This window comes from Taudactylus pleione, unplaced genomic scaffold, assembly GCF_031769625.1.
Source record: "Taudactylus pleione unplaced genomic scaffold, aTauple2 ptg000109l, whole genome shotgun sequence".
Taxonomy (NCBI): Eukaryota; Metazoa; Chordata; class Amphibia; order Anura; family Myobatrachidae; genus Taudactylus; species Taudactylus pleione.
The window spans coordinates 12,272,227-12,290,117 of NW_028284511.1; positions in this window are offsets into that span (position 1 = coordinate 12,272,227).

Consider the following 17,891-nt stretch of genomic DNA (forward strand, 5'->3'; position numbering starts at 1 on the left):
AGTAGTTTGTTGAAGTTTAAAAAGAGAGATTCTGGGTCTCTTTCCTGCCCAAATAAATCTCCACATCTCCTTATTTAAGAGACTAAGATCTTTTCTTTTAAATAATAAGGGTAACATCTGAATTATATATAGGATGCAAGGAAAACTCACCATTTTCACAACATGGCAGCGTCCAATATAAGACAATGGTAAGATAGACCACGTCTTAAAATCTCTCACTATTTGATCTAGAATTCTTCCATGGTTAGCAGCATATAGTTGGGAGGGATGTGTAGGTATATTGATGCCTAAGTAGCTTATCTGTGAAGAAGCCCATTTAAAAGGAAAAGTGTTTCCCCAGTTATTACGTGCTTGCGGGTGAAAAGCTAAAGCCTCCGTTTTGGTAGTATTAACCTGAAATCCCGCTATGGACTCAATTATATTAAGTGTATTTTGTAGTAGAGGGATAGCCTTTCTGGGGTTCTGAAAATACAATAATAAGTCGTCAGCGAAGGCCGAGACTTTGAGTTCTTGGTTAGCTATAATTATACCCTTCCACCCCTTCTGCTGTACAAAATTTCTTATTAGTGGGTCAATTGCTAAGTCAAATAGCAGGGGGGATAGCGGGCAGCCTTGACGTGTTCCTCTATGTAAGGTGAAATGTTTGGTATTCAGATATTTTATTGTTAGGAATTCAGATGGGAATTATATAGTGCCTTAAAAACATGAATAAAGTTTGGGCCAAAGTGTTGTACGTGAAAAATTCTTAACAAATGAGACCAGTATACCTTGTCAAATGCCTTGTCGGCATCGCAGCTGACAATGATGTTGGATAATTCCTTAGCCTGATGGGTGTGTGTCATTGCCGCTATAAGGGTTCTTATGTTATGCACGGAGTGTCTCCCCTTTATAAAGCCCGTTTGAGATGGGTGTATAATTCTAAAGAGTATGGATTGTAATCTTTGTGCTATTAATTTGGAGAATATTTTTATATCTTGATTTAACAAGGAAATGGGACGATAAGATGAGGTTAAAGTAGGGTCGCGGTTAGGCTTAGGGAGAACTATAATATGAGCCTCATTAAAATGTGGTGGGGCTATATTACCATTCAGTATGGAGTTAAACAAATCTTTAAGATATGGGGTGATGTGTGGTAGAAGCATCTTATAGTATTCTGCGCTCAACCCATCAGGACCTGGGGATTTTCCCCCTGGTAAGGATTTAATAATACATTTAATTTCTTCCTCAGTTATTGGGTCATCCAAGCTAGAGCCTTCCTCTTCATTAAGTATAGGTAGTCCTGCCTGACGCAGAAATTCGATCCCTAAGTTCTGATCTGTATTCGGGAGTTCATAGAGTTGTTGGTAATATCGGAGGAACTCTTCCGCCACCTTGTTGGGGTCTGTAAGCAACTCTGAAGTATTGGAAAGTAGTTTCGTATTATGTTTGGGAGTTGTATGATGTTTAAGCATGGAAGCTAATAGTTTACCAGATCTATTACCCCATTTAAAATATCTTTGTTTTTGAAATGTGACATCCATTAAGGCTTGCTCTGCACAAATATTATCATAAAGCAACTTGGCTTCTTTATATTTATTTTTGTTGTCTTCTGTGGGGTGTTGTATGAAACAGGAATATGCTCCTGATAGTAACTGGCTAAACTCTTTTAATTTATTAAGTAGTTTCTTATGGCGGTGAGTGACATAGCCAATAATATGGCCTCTCATTACAGGTTTCGAGGCATTCCAGAATAGATTAATGTCAGGAATATGTCGTGAGTTGTCTGTGGCATAATTTATAAAATTATGTTCCAGCAATTTTTTAAAGTCTTCTGAATTGGCCATATAAGCGGGAAATCTCCAATTGTATGAGCTAGAAACTGGTGTGTTTAGTTTAAGAACGAACCAAATAGGGGCATGATCTGAATTCATGATATTATAAATGCCAGAATCTATCACTCTGTGGAGTAAACAAGGGGATAGTAGCCAAAAATCTATTCTGGAGATTGTGTCATGAGGATGTGAGTAGAAGGTGTATTCTCTATCGTCTGGATGTTGGTGTCGCCAAGGGTCTGTTAACTGCATTGATTCTTTCATATATAACAAAGAAGAGGGTACATTTTCCTCTGATCTCCCCAAATTTCTTGATCTATCTAGTGATGAGGAGAGCACCGTATTAAAATCCCCTCCCTGGATTAAGGGACCTTCCCTCCATCCCTGTAAATTGGTAAATATTTCTGAAAAAAAAGGAGTTTGTGAATTATTTGGACAATAAACATTAGCATTTGTCATTTTTTCACCGTCTATATGTAGTTTCATAAAAATATAGTGCCCTTGTGTATCTATGAGTGTCAATGATTTCATACCGTATTGATTTACTAAATAGAATAATTACACCTCTAGTTTTTGTAGAATAAGAGGCCACAGTGAAATTTTTAAACCAATTCGCCCGTATTACATTATTATCTGTGTTTTTCCAATGTGACTCTTGAAGGAGAGCCACATCTGGTCTAAACCTTTTCAGTTGTTGTACTATTTTTTTCCTTTTTATCAGGGTGTTTAGGCCCTCTACATTCCAAGACACAAATTTAACTGCATGTTTTATCCTTACTGAGTCTAGAGTTTTGTCTATTGGTTGTGACATCTATCCAATCCCTATTTTGACCCAAAACCATATGTAATTGAGTGTTTTATCTAGCCATGGAATGTCCCAGCCCTCACGCCATGACCAAAAATGTGACACTGAGCAACTCAGTTTCAGCTGAATGATCATATATTAAGTACTTTAACAAGCATTTACTACATCTATTTATGACAGTATGTGTCATTTTAAGAACCCAAACTAGGAACCAGTGTGGTCCCACTAACAACAAGCAGAACGTAATTGATAAAATAAATGTACATGGAACATGTACCGATTTCCATAAATTCCAACCTCTATAAAACATAGACAAGTAACCAGAAGAAAAAAATACAAACAATGTACTATCAATTTCAAGCTTAAGTGCATTGTAAAGTTAAACATTTAGACTGCATTAAAGGATATTTGCATCCCAATAGTTGCTCAGCGATTATTTCAGGTCGATTTGTCGCCACTAGTAGCCACAGGAGAAGACTCCGACATAGCCGAGCTGAGGAAGTTAGATGCGGTCTTTGGAGAGTCAAAAAAGAGAGTCTTGCCATTGTGTAGAATACGCAATTTAGCCGGGTATAACAAAGCGAATTTGAAGCCGTTATCGAACAGTTCTTTGCAAACAGGGGTGAACTCTCGTCTGCGCATAGCCACTCTGTAGGAAAAATCTTTGAAAATTAGCAATTTAGCACCTTGGTATGTCAGATCAATGTACTTTCGGAAGGCTTCTAGGAGATGAACCTTTTCTGCATAGTTTAGAACTCTTAGTATGACCGGTCTTGGTCTACGTTGGTCAGCACGGTTTTCTGGGTCCACCCTATGCACTCGTTCAATAAGAATGGGATGGGATTTAGTATCGATGCCCAGCGTTGTAGGAAGCCATTGCGACACCAAATCCATCAGGTCTCTTGGTTTTACAGACTCAGGCAAGCCAATTATGCGGAGATTATTGCACCTGTTTCTGTTTTCCAGGTCTTCCAATTTGTCCTGAAATGCAGCCATGGTTGACTCCTGTTTTTGAATTAAGGCCTTTGAACCTGTGAGCTCATCTTCTAAAGTTGAGATTCTCTGCTCCGCTTCATCTAGGCGTTGAGTGTTGTAATAACTGGCCTAGTGCTTATTCTACAGATTGTTTTAGCTCGGAGATTCCGGCTAGCTTTTGATCTAGCAAAGGAGATATGATTTCTGATATTTCCTGAGCCCTTTGAAGAGCTTGCGCACTATATTGAGAGTTTTCTTCAGACATGTCAGGTGTATTTACCCTTTCCAGGGATCCCGACAGCCGAGGGGGTACAGCAGTGATATTTTTCTCTTTGGTTTTGGGAATAGCGCCCCCTTTAGGGCCGCGCTGTTGTTTAGCCATGTATTTTTCCATGCAAATAAACACGTTGAAGGATGCAGTGTATGCTGTTATATTCGCCTGTGTTATTGTGTTTTGTTGCTTACTTGCACGAGGATAAGCAGCGATTTTCTATCTTCCAGCGGTATATGTCTGCGGGTGAATGGTTCCGCAATAATATCCTGCAGTGGCAAATGTAGGATTTTAAGGGGGCGGTTTCCAAACACACACACACACACACACACACACACACACACATATATATATGTATGTATGTGTAACTATATATAAATATATATTGTATGTATGTATGTATGTATGTGTATACATATATATATATATATATATATATATTACACACAGCATACACACAAAATCATGCACAGCATACTCACGCACAGCATACACACAGACACAAATATAAGCATACTTACATATACACACAAGCATACTTACATACAGCATACACACACACAAGAATGCTTACACGCAAGATATATACATACTTACACACATACATACATATTCATACGTACATACATAAACATCAGTATACTAACCGAGGGCTGAGAAGGGAGAAGGAGGAGGGTCACCGCCGGAGTCCATGTGAGCGGAGCTGCTGCTGCTCGGGATGTGTAGCAGCTCCCTCCCGGCTGAAGACATAGGACTTGGAGCTGAGCCAGGCCCACCGAGCACCTGCACCAGGACGACAGCCACAGCGCTGGCCCTTCACGGCCCGGGAGCAGCCGGCACAGCATAACGGGAAACAGCAGGAGCCGGCAGCAGTGACCGGCAGACACACGGCTGCTCCACCCCCTACTGCCACCGAACCGAGACGCCCCCTCAAGGCCAGCCAATCATAGCGCACGCTGCAGCAAGAACTGTGACACACAACAGCACCACCGGCCCACCTCGGCTGCACATGTATTCTTTGTAGAGAGCTCTGCCAATCAGAGCTCTCTGTCTGTGGAACTGCGGCAGCTCTGTCACGCCCGCAGGCAGTGCAGAGACGGAGACAGTGATGTCTCCGTCTCAAAAAAATTTGGTCTTTCAGGGGGGGTTTCTGGGTACTCAGAAACCCCCCCGCGTGCGCTACTGTCCTGTCTATGAAGGAGCTCGATTAAAAGCGGCCTTTACTGAGGTCCGCTCGTTGGAAGTAGTTATAACTTGTTATTTAACAAGCATTCAGAACTGTCTCAGACTCATTTGTGTAGCTGTTGCAGTATTGAAATTGACCACAGGAGGGGGCTCAAAGCCAAGTATACAGTACTGTAAAGAATTGGTTTCAGCAATTGGCAATTTATAATATCTTTGTAAATGATATGAAAAATTATTTTTTTAAAATTTTTGTATTATTGTTGTTGTGGGGACTAATCCACAGCTACTAGTATAATGTAGCAGGGCATATACTGTGGGATCTCTTTTGTAGGGAGAAGTTATGTCCTGTTGGATATCACCCCCAGCACAGTGTTCACCCTCCAGCCCACCAGGTAAGTGGATGAGAAGGGGCAGATCTCCTCTGATATGTGGTCAGTCAAGAGGTGAGGAGGAAGCCACTGATCAGGGCTGTAATGACCAGGAGTGAGCATGAGCCAGCCGCGTGAGAGGGTCAGCGCTACAACAGCGCGCAAGACAGTACGCGCCACCAGCCGCCTCAGCAGGGCACAGGCTCTAGTGGCAGGTACTTGAGGTCTTTAGAGGCTGAGGGGTCAGCGGGGGGGAGTACCTTTGATGTTCTCTGTGCCGCGGATACGTCTCCGATGTTGTGGCGACGTTGTCGGGCACCACCCGCAATCGAGGCCGCGGCTTTTGGCGTGCTGTAGGCCTCAAAGTTCCGGCACCATGCAGAGGTCCCCAGAATCCAATTTAACCCACACGATGGGTCTGATAGGTGTAGGTGGTCGTAAACTGCAGGGCAGGACCTGTTATTATCCTCTTTCAAGGGGTAAAAGGGTTTTTTTCCTGCTTTTGTGCTGGAGCTCTCATGAAACACTTCTGTTCTGCTCTGCTATCAAGCCACACCCCTCTACAGCCTTATTACTAAATGGAAAAAATTAATTTTTGTCCTCAAAATTCTACACACAATACCCCATAATGACAACATGTAAACATTTTTTTTGAGAATTTTGCAAATTTTATTTCATTTAAAAAAACCCCTAAGAAATCACATGTACATAAGTATTCACAGCCTTTTCTCAATACTTTGTTGATGCACCTTTGGCAGCAATTACAGCCTCAAGTCTTTTTGAATATGATGCCACAAGCTTGGCACACACTTGTGTGTAGAATTAAGAGGACAAAAATTAATTTATTCCATTTTGGAATAAGGCTGTAACATAACAAAATGTGGAAAAAGTGAAGCGCTGTGAATACGTTCCAGATGCACTGTACATGGCCCACTCCTAAGACTTGAATAAAGTCATGTCTGTTTTGGGGACTGCTGAGTACAAAAGTTTGTACCCTACTATAGCACACTAGAAGTGACTTGGACAGAGGACTGTTAAAAATCATACATTGATTTGAAATCTGCCCTGACCCAGTAGCCTGTACTACAGACCCCTGATTTGAAAAGGAAGTTTACATTGCAGACAGATGCCACCACCTACGAGCTGGGAGCTGTGCTTATTCAGGTAAAAGAACAAGAAGAAAAACCTCCTATCATTTTCCAAAGTGGGAAACTGTCCCACCAAAGAGGTGACCTATGCGGTAGTACTCAGCCGTAGTTTGGCCCTGCAGAAATCACAATCCTACCTGTACAGGTGAGACTTCACTGTCATTACAGACCATAATCGTCTCAGTTGGCTGAACAGGGTAGCTGGAGATAATGGAACGTTATTAAGATGGAGTTTAATTCTTTAACAATATAATTTTATGTATAGCCTAGGCAGGAGTTCATCAAAGAGATAGATAAGGTTAAAATTATGGATTCTGGGCTTGCTCTTTTCGAGTGACGCATCCAACCTACTAAAAACATGTATGATACTGGCCTGGAGACTGTCACACCTCCCCACCTTCAGGGACTTCATGCTTTCCCCCACAGCGGGAGTCTTGCTGTTTTCCAAGCAGGCTCCTGGCTAATTTGCATGTACAAAGAAAGTGGCAATTTGTACACCGCATAAATTCCATATCAAACTCTGATACACTAATTTCCCAGGGAGTCAATAATCAGATTGAAGTGTGATCCAACCTTTCTGGGCACATCCCCCTGCCCACAGAAATCAGACGCAAGCATGTGTGTGTTGCCTTCTTTATTAATTCCATATAATTGTAAGAGAATTTTGTACCAATTATACAAATTGCAGGTCACTTTGTCATCCTTGTTTTGTACTTAAGCATTATAATTATTATTCCTTATTAAATTATACCTTTAATAATGTCCAGAGCAGAATCGTAGGGGTTGTAAGGAGGTGCACAGGGCAGCACCATCACTGCCCCATGGCTCTTGCTTCTGGCTAGCAGGGTGCCCGGAATGGTGTGAACCCCCCCTCTGCCCGCCAAGGACAACTGACCAAAGTGCGGCCCCATTCATTCCTATGGAGAAAGTCCCCGAGTGACCTGTCAGACACACTGGGGCTTCTGACTGTAGCAGTTAATCATTTTTTATTTTTATTTTGCCAAGATCTGTGATACTCTATTCATTTGAAGTAGAACTGATTATTCTATTTAATAATGTGTAGAATGAGGGGCTTAGTAGTGTGTTTATTTAATAAAATAATACAAAATTCAGTGTCTGTGTTCTGCCTTTATTTTAATATTTTTTTTTATAGGTGGGCTGGTGCTAATGGGTTTTTAATGCCTGGGGATGCTGGCACTTGTGATACTCAAGGTGCCATCATGCGCTGGTAGGCTTGCTGGGACCAGTAGTCCATCTGTAAAGAATCTGCCCTTGGCTGAGAGATGCATGGCACCCCCTCTCTGTGGCGCGTAGTGGTACTTTGCAGCACCACAATTAATAGTTTGTCATACTTTTTTATAGGGGACCTGGCCGCACAATTAGGTCGCACAACCCTACAGTATGCTCCATATGGCCCTTGCTGTATCCACATACTGCCCCAGAAGTCCCTACTATTTTATACTCATTGTCCCCAAAGACTCCTCCCCCCTAGGATCAGTGACTCATACATCACCTAGGGATGGACCTCAAAAGTCCATCATCGAATAGTGGGTGAGTTTCCGACATTGAATCTTCTGCTGCGATGCTAACTAACCATTGCATCAGAACCAAAGCAAGTGGCTGCGTCCTTAGATGCAGCTTAACTGGTCCTGGCTGTGTAACTTCTGTTGGACATCCTAAGTAACCAAAGGGCTACTGTACTGATTAACCAGACCCTGTAGTTGTTTTTTTCAGTGCTCCTCAAAATCCATGAATAGGCTAATGACCCGGGCCACAATTTTTTTTTTTCATGTTATCATTTAGTGTTTTTTTTTTTTAAACACGTCAACATTAGCTGCAACAGTTCATTGGACTTGCATTGATCAGAGACTTATGAAATTATTTGTGATCAAATGTGTACTTGTTTAGAATCCTAAGCAAAGTGAAATGTATTGTTAAATGGCATTACACTTGTTTTATTGCATGAATATTTTGAATGAGTGGGGAGCATAAATATTGAGAAACATAGGTGAGAGAGTATGGCATGTGGTAGTAATATACAAGAGACTATATATATATATATATATATATATATATATATAATGTGTGTGTGTGTGTTTATTAAGAATAAAGTCATGCACATAATTAATTACCGAGTAGGTAACCTATTTTCACCTCTACCAGACTTATAGGGGTATTCAATATGGAGCGAAACCTCAGTTTCTGCAATGTTTTCACTCGGATGACGGCATTTTTGCCGCTTTTACTTTTACACCGTATTCAATTTGAAAACTATTCGCCGGTGCGAAAAGTATATTGCATTCGACCCTGCGAAAAAGTATCACCAAGGAATGGGTGGCGAAAAAAAGTGCAGAATTGGGGTTTTGGGGTGCAACATTTGGGAAACCACCCTGCAACCTTCAGACAGTCCCCCAAAGGTAAACTGTGTCAAAAAATGTAAAAAAAATACCTCAGAAGACCGCCAAAAAAGCACTTTCATTTTGGGGGTGAAAATAAAAATTGGGGGTACAAAGTTAAAAACTAGCGAACTACAATCTAGGAGGGGTCCCCAAGTATGCCCCAAGAGGTTTTTTTCATTGCAGGTGTTTGCGGCAGGTGGAATTTTCACGTTTTTTAAAACTTCACTTTAGCAACTTTTAAATATGCTCACCCCCATTTTCAAGTACTCAAAATTTGCTGGGACTACTTATTTCTGCAAAAAAACCTTCTAAATACTAGACTTCACCACCTTCCCAAATCCCCAAAATATCAGCTATCGAGCCCGTTTAAAGACCACAAAAACCTTCAACAGGGCTAATCGGGGGTATCCAGAGTGATCCCCATGTCAGAGCATCTTTTGGGGGTGTTAGGGTGAATTCCCCAAAAATCATCGAAGTTTTCGCTGATTCCACTTTCACCGGGTGCCGTCTTCGACGATTTCAAATTGAATACGGGTATAAGCGGGGGCGCGCACGATACTTTTTGCCGGCAAAAGCTCCGATGTGCGGAGAAAACTTCGACATGCATAGACGGCTAAGTTTATGTTTCAAATTGAATATCCCTCTTAGATATACTGAAAAAGGAAGGAGTTTGTCCTTTTTATGAGTTTCATCACTCATTTTATTTAAATAGCTATATTATGAATTTAAATTTTGTAATTAATTTACACTTAAGTGCCAACAGATGCCTAGTATCATGTAGGACCCACCCTAGGCTGGCAAAATGTAGCAACTCGACATGGCATCAATTCCACAAGTGGACGGAAGACCTTTGGAGAGATGTTGACCCATGCCATAAACACCAACACAAGACAAAGAAAGTATCTGTGTGGGTACATTAAAGACCGTGATAATAAAAAACTATAATAAATCTTTATTGGTGTACTTTTAAAACGTGATTTAGAATATAAAAGATGGTGAAATATTAAAATATAGTAAGTGTAATTAAGAAAGAAAATATGTTTAAAATGTAATAAAACCTGTGGCTGCTGTCTGTGTACTCTGATTTAATAACGTAATAAAGGCTTAATAGCCCACAATCAAAAATTTCTCCTGTATCATAAGATCACTTATATTAGTTTATTGTTCCACAGTAAAAAAAAAAAAAAAGAAAAGTAAAACATACTGTTCCTAGTGTCTTGTCTGTATATTAGAGTATTACTTCTCTGGTTAAATTATAACATCAGACACTTAGGGATACTTCAAACTATTATAACTGTTTCCAAATTGATTTGTGTAACAAAATGATATTAATGTAACAATATAGTGATTGTGCAACACTGACTTCTGTCAATACAGCATTTCTCCTAATCCAGGGGTGGCCAACCAGTCGGAGGCAAAGAGCCAAAAAATATATGTAGTCAATCGAAAGAGCCGATAGCATGAGTGTGCCATAGGCGCGTGTGCAAAAAAGGGGCATGGCCTAGCTGGCACAAAGCCATGCCCCATTTTTGTGCGCACGTCTTAGGTATGACATTTGCAGGAGCATGACCTTGTGTCACACCCCCGTTTTTAGTCACGCTGGGGGCGAGTCCAGGACATTGAAAATTTTCTTTTGTATTGTAATGTTGACCCTTGCCATCTGGATCGCTTCCCACTGCTCCTTGATATTTGTAGGTGCAGAATCTTGGGTGCGAATGGACCTCTCCACCATGTCCCACAAATGCTTGATTGGGTCCATGTCAGGTGAATTTGGTGGCCACACCATTTGGCCAAACTCTCCAGAATGCTCCTAGAACCAATTTTTGACAACTGCAGACTGATGACACTATGCATTATCCATCTGGAATATTCCATCATTGTGAGGGTACATGAAGTCCATGGAGGCTGCAAATGGTCATCAAGCAATGCAATGTAGTGATTTCTGGTCACCCACACCATTATGGAGCCACCACCAGCCTGAACAGGGCCTTGTTGACAACTGAGGTCTGTGGCCTCATGAGGGTCTGCTAAACTCTAGCATCAGCCCAAAACAACTGGATCTGTGACTCATCAGATGATGCCACATGTTGCCAGTTCTCCAAGGTTCAATTAGCGATGTCACTGACCCATGTGAGGCTCTGTGTCCAGTGTTGTAGTGTTAACAGAGGCACTCTGGGATTGATTCAGAGCCGGACGCTCTTTGCGGACGGTCGTTCTGAAAAAGGAGCTGGACCGCTCTTTGCGGTCTGTTGACGCCTCTATGTCTGAATGAGCGAACGAAACATGCGCTCGCTATTTTGAAAAAAACGCCCCCTGGCCGCTCGCATCATACGTCATCTCCGCTATTTATTAGATTAATCGAGTACATCGAACGGTGTATGAACTGCTCGCTATTCTTGTGGTAGCATTTTCCTACCGCAATCAAGCGAGCAGTTCAGACTAAAAGACAACCAAGTGACGTGGTCAATGACGCTGCTTTGTTAATTATGCACACCCTTAAAACGACCGTTTGCCACGCCTGCGTTCGGATCTCCACTCCCCGTTTTCAAGCACCTTCCCCTGTTACCACCCACAAACGCCTCATTCTGTCACTCAAATTAGCAGGCATTCGCTATTTTGCGAGCACACGATTTCTGACCGCACTGACTGGTTGGCGCATGCGCATTACAACAAATACGCATGCGCAGATGTGCAAACATTGCTCGGAACGAACGAGTGGCCGCTTACGAGCGGCTCTGAATCAGGCCCTCTGTTAAGTCTTCTGCTCCCATATACCAAGGAAGCCAAAGAACACTGCACTGACCTGCTGGATATGCGTCTGGTACCTCCTGCATTGAATGTGGATGTGATTTGAGCCAGTGTAACTTGTCTGTTACCATGGACAATTCTGGTCAGACACTGCTGGTCACAATAATTAAGCATTCATGGTCTGCCACTGCGCTGTCCACGTTGGGTGGAAATATACATGTGACACCGTAGATTGAGGAATGTTGAATGCCTCCACAACTTCGGAAATGGAATGTCCCATCCTTCGGGCACCCATTATCATGCCCCATTTGAACTTTAATAATTCATGTCTCCTTGCCTTGAACAGCCTAGCTGGTGTCCAAACTGACTCACAAGATGTCAAATTACAACTGATGCAGATCTGGGCATTTCCAAGATGTCACAGTACGGTGACACTAACTACCATTACTTTTATATACTGCTATATCATGACTTTTGGCACTTCAGAGTATATATACAGTATATCAGGAAACAAAAATCTTTCATTTTGGAGTGGAGGGCACAATTAGGGCCAGCAACAGAAATCATGGGGCCCGATACAAACATTTTTTATGGCCCTTCCCTCTTCATGTCCCTAGCAGGTACAGGGAAGTCGCATGATTGGGGGGCCTCCAAAGAAATTGTTCCTCACTGGGCAGATGGTGACTTCAGTGGGTATTTATTATTCAGGCAAGGGAGCACATGGTCCAGAAGACACCTGTTTGCAAAGTAATACAACCAATGTCATTTTCGTATAGTAGAGGTTCGACCAGATAATATTTAGTAACAAACGTTTTGGTACAGGGCAAAATGTGAACTTCCCTGATCAACAATTTTATATTAATAAACTGTATCTGCTAGTTTGGTGCCATTTGTATCAGTAACGTTTTTTTTAGAATAAAGATTACTGTCCCCAAGAATTTTCTTGCTCTCTCTTTAGCCTCACACACCCCCTGTTTCTCTCCAGCCTCATTCCCCAGAATTTCTCCAGCTCCCTTCTGTCTATCCAGCACTAACCCCCTTCTGTCTCTCCATCCCTAGCCCCTTTCTGTCTTTCCAGCCCACAGTGTTTTTCCAACCCCACTACATCCCTCTAGTCTAAGCCCCTATAGTCACTCCATCCCTTGACCCCTTCTGTCTCTCCAGCCCCAGACACCTTTGCTCTCACCAGCCAAAAACACATTCTGGGGTAAATTTACTAAAGTGAGAGTTTTTAGAAGTCTAGATGCTGCCCATAGCAACCAATCAGATGCTAGCTATAATCTTCTAGAAGGTGCTAGTTAAATGTTAAGTAGAATCTGATTTTTTTGTATGGGCAACATCTCCACTTCTAAAACCTCTCACCTTAGTAAATTTACCCATCTGTCTCTCCAGCCCCCACAGTGTCTCTCTAAACCCAGACATCTTCTATCTCTCCAGACCCACAGAGTCCCTGCAGCCCCACACTTTTCTCCAGCCCCAGACACATTCTATCACTCCAACCCAACAGTGTCCTTCCAGCCAGACCCCACAATGTCCCTCCAGCCAGCTCCCAAAAGTGCTGCAGATTGCTCCCACGGTGTCCCTCCAGCCAGCCCTCACAGTGTCTCTCCATCAAGCTCCCACATTGCCCCTACAGCCAGCCAGCTCCCAAAGCATCTCTCCAGCCCCCATAGGGTTGCTCCAGCCAGCTCCAACAGTATCCATCAGCCCACAGTGTCCCTGAAGTCAGCCAGCCTCCAGAGTATCTTTCCAGTCGGCTCCCAATATCCCTCCAGCCAACTCAAACAGTGGGCCTGATTCAGAGCCGGATGCTCTTTCATAGCGCTCGCTCTGAATCAGTGCCCTCCTTCTCTTTTTTAGAGTGGCCTCCAGGCCGCTCGCATAGCTGTGGGTGACCACCCACAGCTATAGCGAGCGGCCAAAAAGATAGTCGCGTTGGTCAAGACCATCGCGACCATCGGGCTTGCGACGAGACCCTTGTGGTAGGGTTTCGTTGCCGCAAGCCCAGGAGTGCTTTTGGCTCTATCAGAGCCAAAAGGACTCCCACTGACATCACTTGTGATGTCAGTGGGGCCGGCCCCAGACGGTAGGCGTTCCCATGGGAACGCCTCTGTCTGGCCAGCCACGCCCCCAGCACGCCCGGCACGCCCACCAAAGGGGGCATGCTGTCACTCACCATCGACAGCACGCCCCCTTTAGTGTGAGACCCATAGCGACGGCTTGCCCGTCGCTATGCGGGTCTCGCACATGCGCACGACGGAGCCGGCTCCCTCGTGCACATGCGCACTTGGCCAACATCGACCCACTTGCAAGCGCTCAGTGCTCGCGAGCGGGTCTGAATCAGACCCAGTGTCCCTGCAGCCAGACAGCCTCCAGAGTGTCTTTCCAGTCAGCTCCCAGTATCCCTCCAGCCAACTTAAACAGTGTCCCTGTAGCCAGCCCCCACAGTGTCTCTCCAGCCAGCTGCCAGTGGACCTCCAGCCAACCCCCACAGTATCCCTGTAGCCAGTCCCTACAGTGTCCCTCCACTGTGGCTCCTCTGCTGTCTTCTAGCGGCTCTGCATGGCGTTATGATGCCACATGTGCTGCACCACAATAAACCAAAAACTTTATTGCACAGGCTGATGCCAGTGCAATAAAGCTACAGGCCAGGGCACAGTACCCATATTTTCAGCAGTGATTCATTTTCATTTCAACAGTGCATTCATTGTGCTTAGAGATTGTTTTTCCTTTTTTAAAGTATAGCACAAAATACGGTCTTTGCCAAGTCTGTGATGGTGCATTATTTATGCCTTTTTGTGGCATAAGAACAGTCATGCACGGCCAGGAACACACCTGAAAATGCATCCTCTCAGCCCATTTATTTCATTACAAATAATATTATCTTTCTTTACTAATAATTTTTATTTACCCCAACATGTGACCATGTCAAATCAATTTGACCAATCTGTGATGCCGCAAGTGACCAGTCTTGCCTACCCTCCTATAATACCCACTGTAATGATTGAAGTGATCAATACTGCAATTCTTATAATGATGGACAATAAAAACAACACTTATTCAACCCACCAGCAACATTTACTCCACACAATGAATTCTGCTATCCACATGAATGCCTTTCTGTTTCCTTCAGATTTTTCCAGTTTTTCCAGTTGCACAAGCTAATAATCCTACTTATATATGGTATTTACCGACTTAGCATAACATTTACAATCATTGTGAGTTTTCTGTTTTGTAGATATAGTTTGAAATATTTACTTTGCAGATAATTATGTTTGCAGCATTTATTATCCACTATGGGCCTGATTCAGCAAGGATAACAACTGTAATTACGCACTCAATCGGCCAATTGCTGCGATCCGCGCATTCATATACATCACAGTGCGCGAGCACACCACTGGGATCGGGACTGCGATCGCAGTGTCTACGCAGACCCATCGCAACGTGATTGACAGGAAGTGCCATTTGGGGGTGGAGATGAGGGGGGGGGGGTGGTTGGAGAAACACAGTGAATTTGAACCGCCCTTGCAGGGGTATGCATAAACTATCCACTGCAATGCCGTCCGCAGCTTATGTACTCAATGCGTGCGTTGAGGTTAGCAATTCCTGAGTAAGCCCAGAGCTTATGCAAGTGTGTGTGAGGCTGCGATGGTACTCTATGTTACTGATGGTTTCGCAGTCTTGCTAAGGATTACGGATGTGCAGGGCCGTTCTACCATTACGCATGGTACGCAGCTGAGTAGGGCGCCACATAGAGGAGATCGCACCTGCGATTGCATTAGCGTAAATATCTGAATCAGGCTCTTAGTGAATACTCTACTGGATCATTTGAAAGAATCCAAAATTTTGAGAGGCTCTCCCGGGATCCTAAACGCCTGATTCAGAGGTTTATGCACCTCCGATGTTGAATGTAGTGGAGCGATATTTTGCTACTGCCCATGAATCTGTTGCACCGTACATGTGCCCGATTGAGTCTATACAGAGTCGCAATTGCACTTTCGGGCACACGCAGGGAGAAGTGTATTGAAAATGTAGGCATTCCCAGGCGGTAACAGGGAGATGCCTTAGTACACCCACAGAGATAGTCCATCTCATGGGAGCGTAGCAGGCGTGTCGGTGACACTGGCTGCATACACAGACGCTCGACCTCTCACATAGGAGCAGGGGTGTATTAAGAGAGGAGGGGCCCATGTTCACTCCCCGTCCGGGCCCCCCTCCTCTCTCCCCGGCTGCCGTCAGCGAACTGACAGCAGCAGTAGACTCCGGGCAATAGTCTATGCCTGGAGTCTACTGCACATGCGCAGGTCACCAGGAAAATTGCAGGGAAACCATTTACCCGGTGATTTCCTACTGTGCATGCGCAAAACGATGGGAAAAAGGCTGCAGCAAATGGACTGAGGCAGAAACTGCACATACCATAGTGCGATCGATGGTGGTGTCTAAGGAAGCACCAATCGGTATTACAATGTGTACGGACACCGCGAGAGGCTGTCTGAGTTCATGCACATTCGGACACACCAACCAGTATTACAGTGTGTACGGCACACGATAATGTGATTCACAGAAGCTCACAGCATTATTAAAATACCAGCAACTATGCTGGTATTGGCATATTGTCAGACGTCATGGCATCTCTCCCTTCACCCACTGCGGGAGCGGGAAGGCAGAGCTCAGGAGTAAGCTCAAGCTTCTGGCTGCTGCTGCAGGGAAGGAGCTGCCGGGCGCCAGCAGGTAACAAAATCTCAGAAGGTACCCGGCAAAAGGAGTAGACAGCAGCAGTGCCTCTCCAGCCTGGCACTGGCTGCAGCTGCCAATATAAATCTTCCTGACTCTTAAGGTGGGTACACACCTGACAGATATATCTGCATCCTTGGGCAGGATGCTTGACAAAACGCATTCGGGATGCGATGTATCCCACTGCTCTTTGCATGCATGCCGGCATTAGCAACACCGCAAATGCATGATGAACACCGCAGAGAACCGCTCTCTCGATGAGAGCGGCCCTTTCCGCTGGAGGGACTTCTGGGTCTATGACCCAGAAGCCCCTCCGGCATCCTTCTGTGCATAGAAATAAAGTATAATAATAGTCCTCCAAATTACACTGGGATATATCCTTTGTCACTCTGAGAAAGTGGGATAACTGTAAGGATCATACACTAATAAATTATATCAGTATAGTGAATAATATCAGCATTGTCGAAGCTGGATAATTGGCTGAGACAGGATCGGTTTAAAATTCCATCTGCGCGACGCCATTTTGCAAATGGCAATGAGACGCCATTTTGCGACTGGGCGCCCAGCGCCATTTTAGTGAAACTCGCCATTATAAGTACATATGGCGATTCCCATGCAATAGAAAGAAGTTAAAAGTCCTCACAACATAAATACAGACAGTCGCTAAAACATATAAACTAATTATCCCTGCAAGACACGCACCATAGTGTACTCCACAAAACACATAGTCGCACAACGCTAACTAGCGTCTTTTCCCAATTCCCCAATATTTACACACTGCACACTTACATGAAAGGTTCCCTAGTATTAAAGTGTAATACTCAAGGTTTATTCAGTGATTATTAATGTTGTGTAATAAAGGTTATTTGATATCTAAGGTTTAGTACATGGTAAGCAGACCGTGTCTGGTGTTGTACTGATCCACGGTGTCTCAACAGATTTCCGGTATCATCGGTGAGAAGATCGGAACATGTGTCTGCAAACTATGGACTATAGAGAGTTAAAACATTAAAATGTACTCTGTAATGTTAGCAGCTTAGATTAGCATGCAGCGGGAAAAAGGACAGAAAGGGCGGTTGGAGGTCCATTTGAAATTGTCCCATAAACTATCCTGTAACAGAAGCACCCACCTTTAAGAAGAACCAATGGAATCATGCCAAACTTGCCTATTGTATTGTCTATCCCTGAAAGAGTATATATGTGTGCTCTTTGACCCCAATCAAGAGTCTTCTTGCTGTGCTGTTGATGGAGGTTTCTAATGCTGATGCCCAGAGCGCGTGCATATGTAACAACTGTACCTTGGGTCTGTATGATTCATTTGCGCTAATTGTCTTTAGATCACAGTGTGTAACCATCTGTTTTTATACTAAATAATAACTTTTTGTGCTTTGGAACCACATTCAAAGTCTGAAGGCATTTATTTACTGTGCGACTCATTACGCTAAAT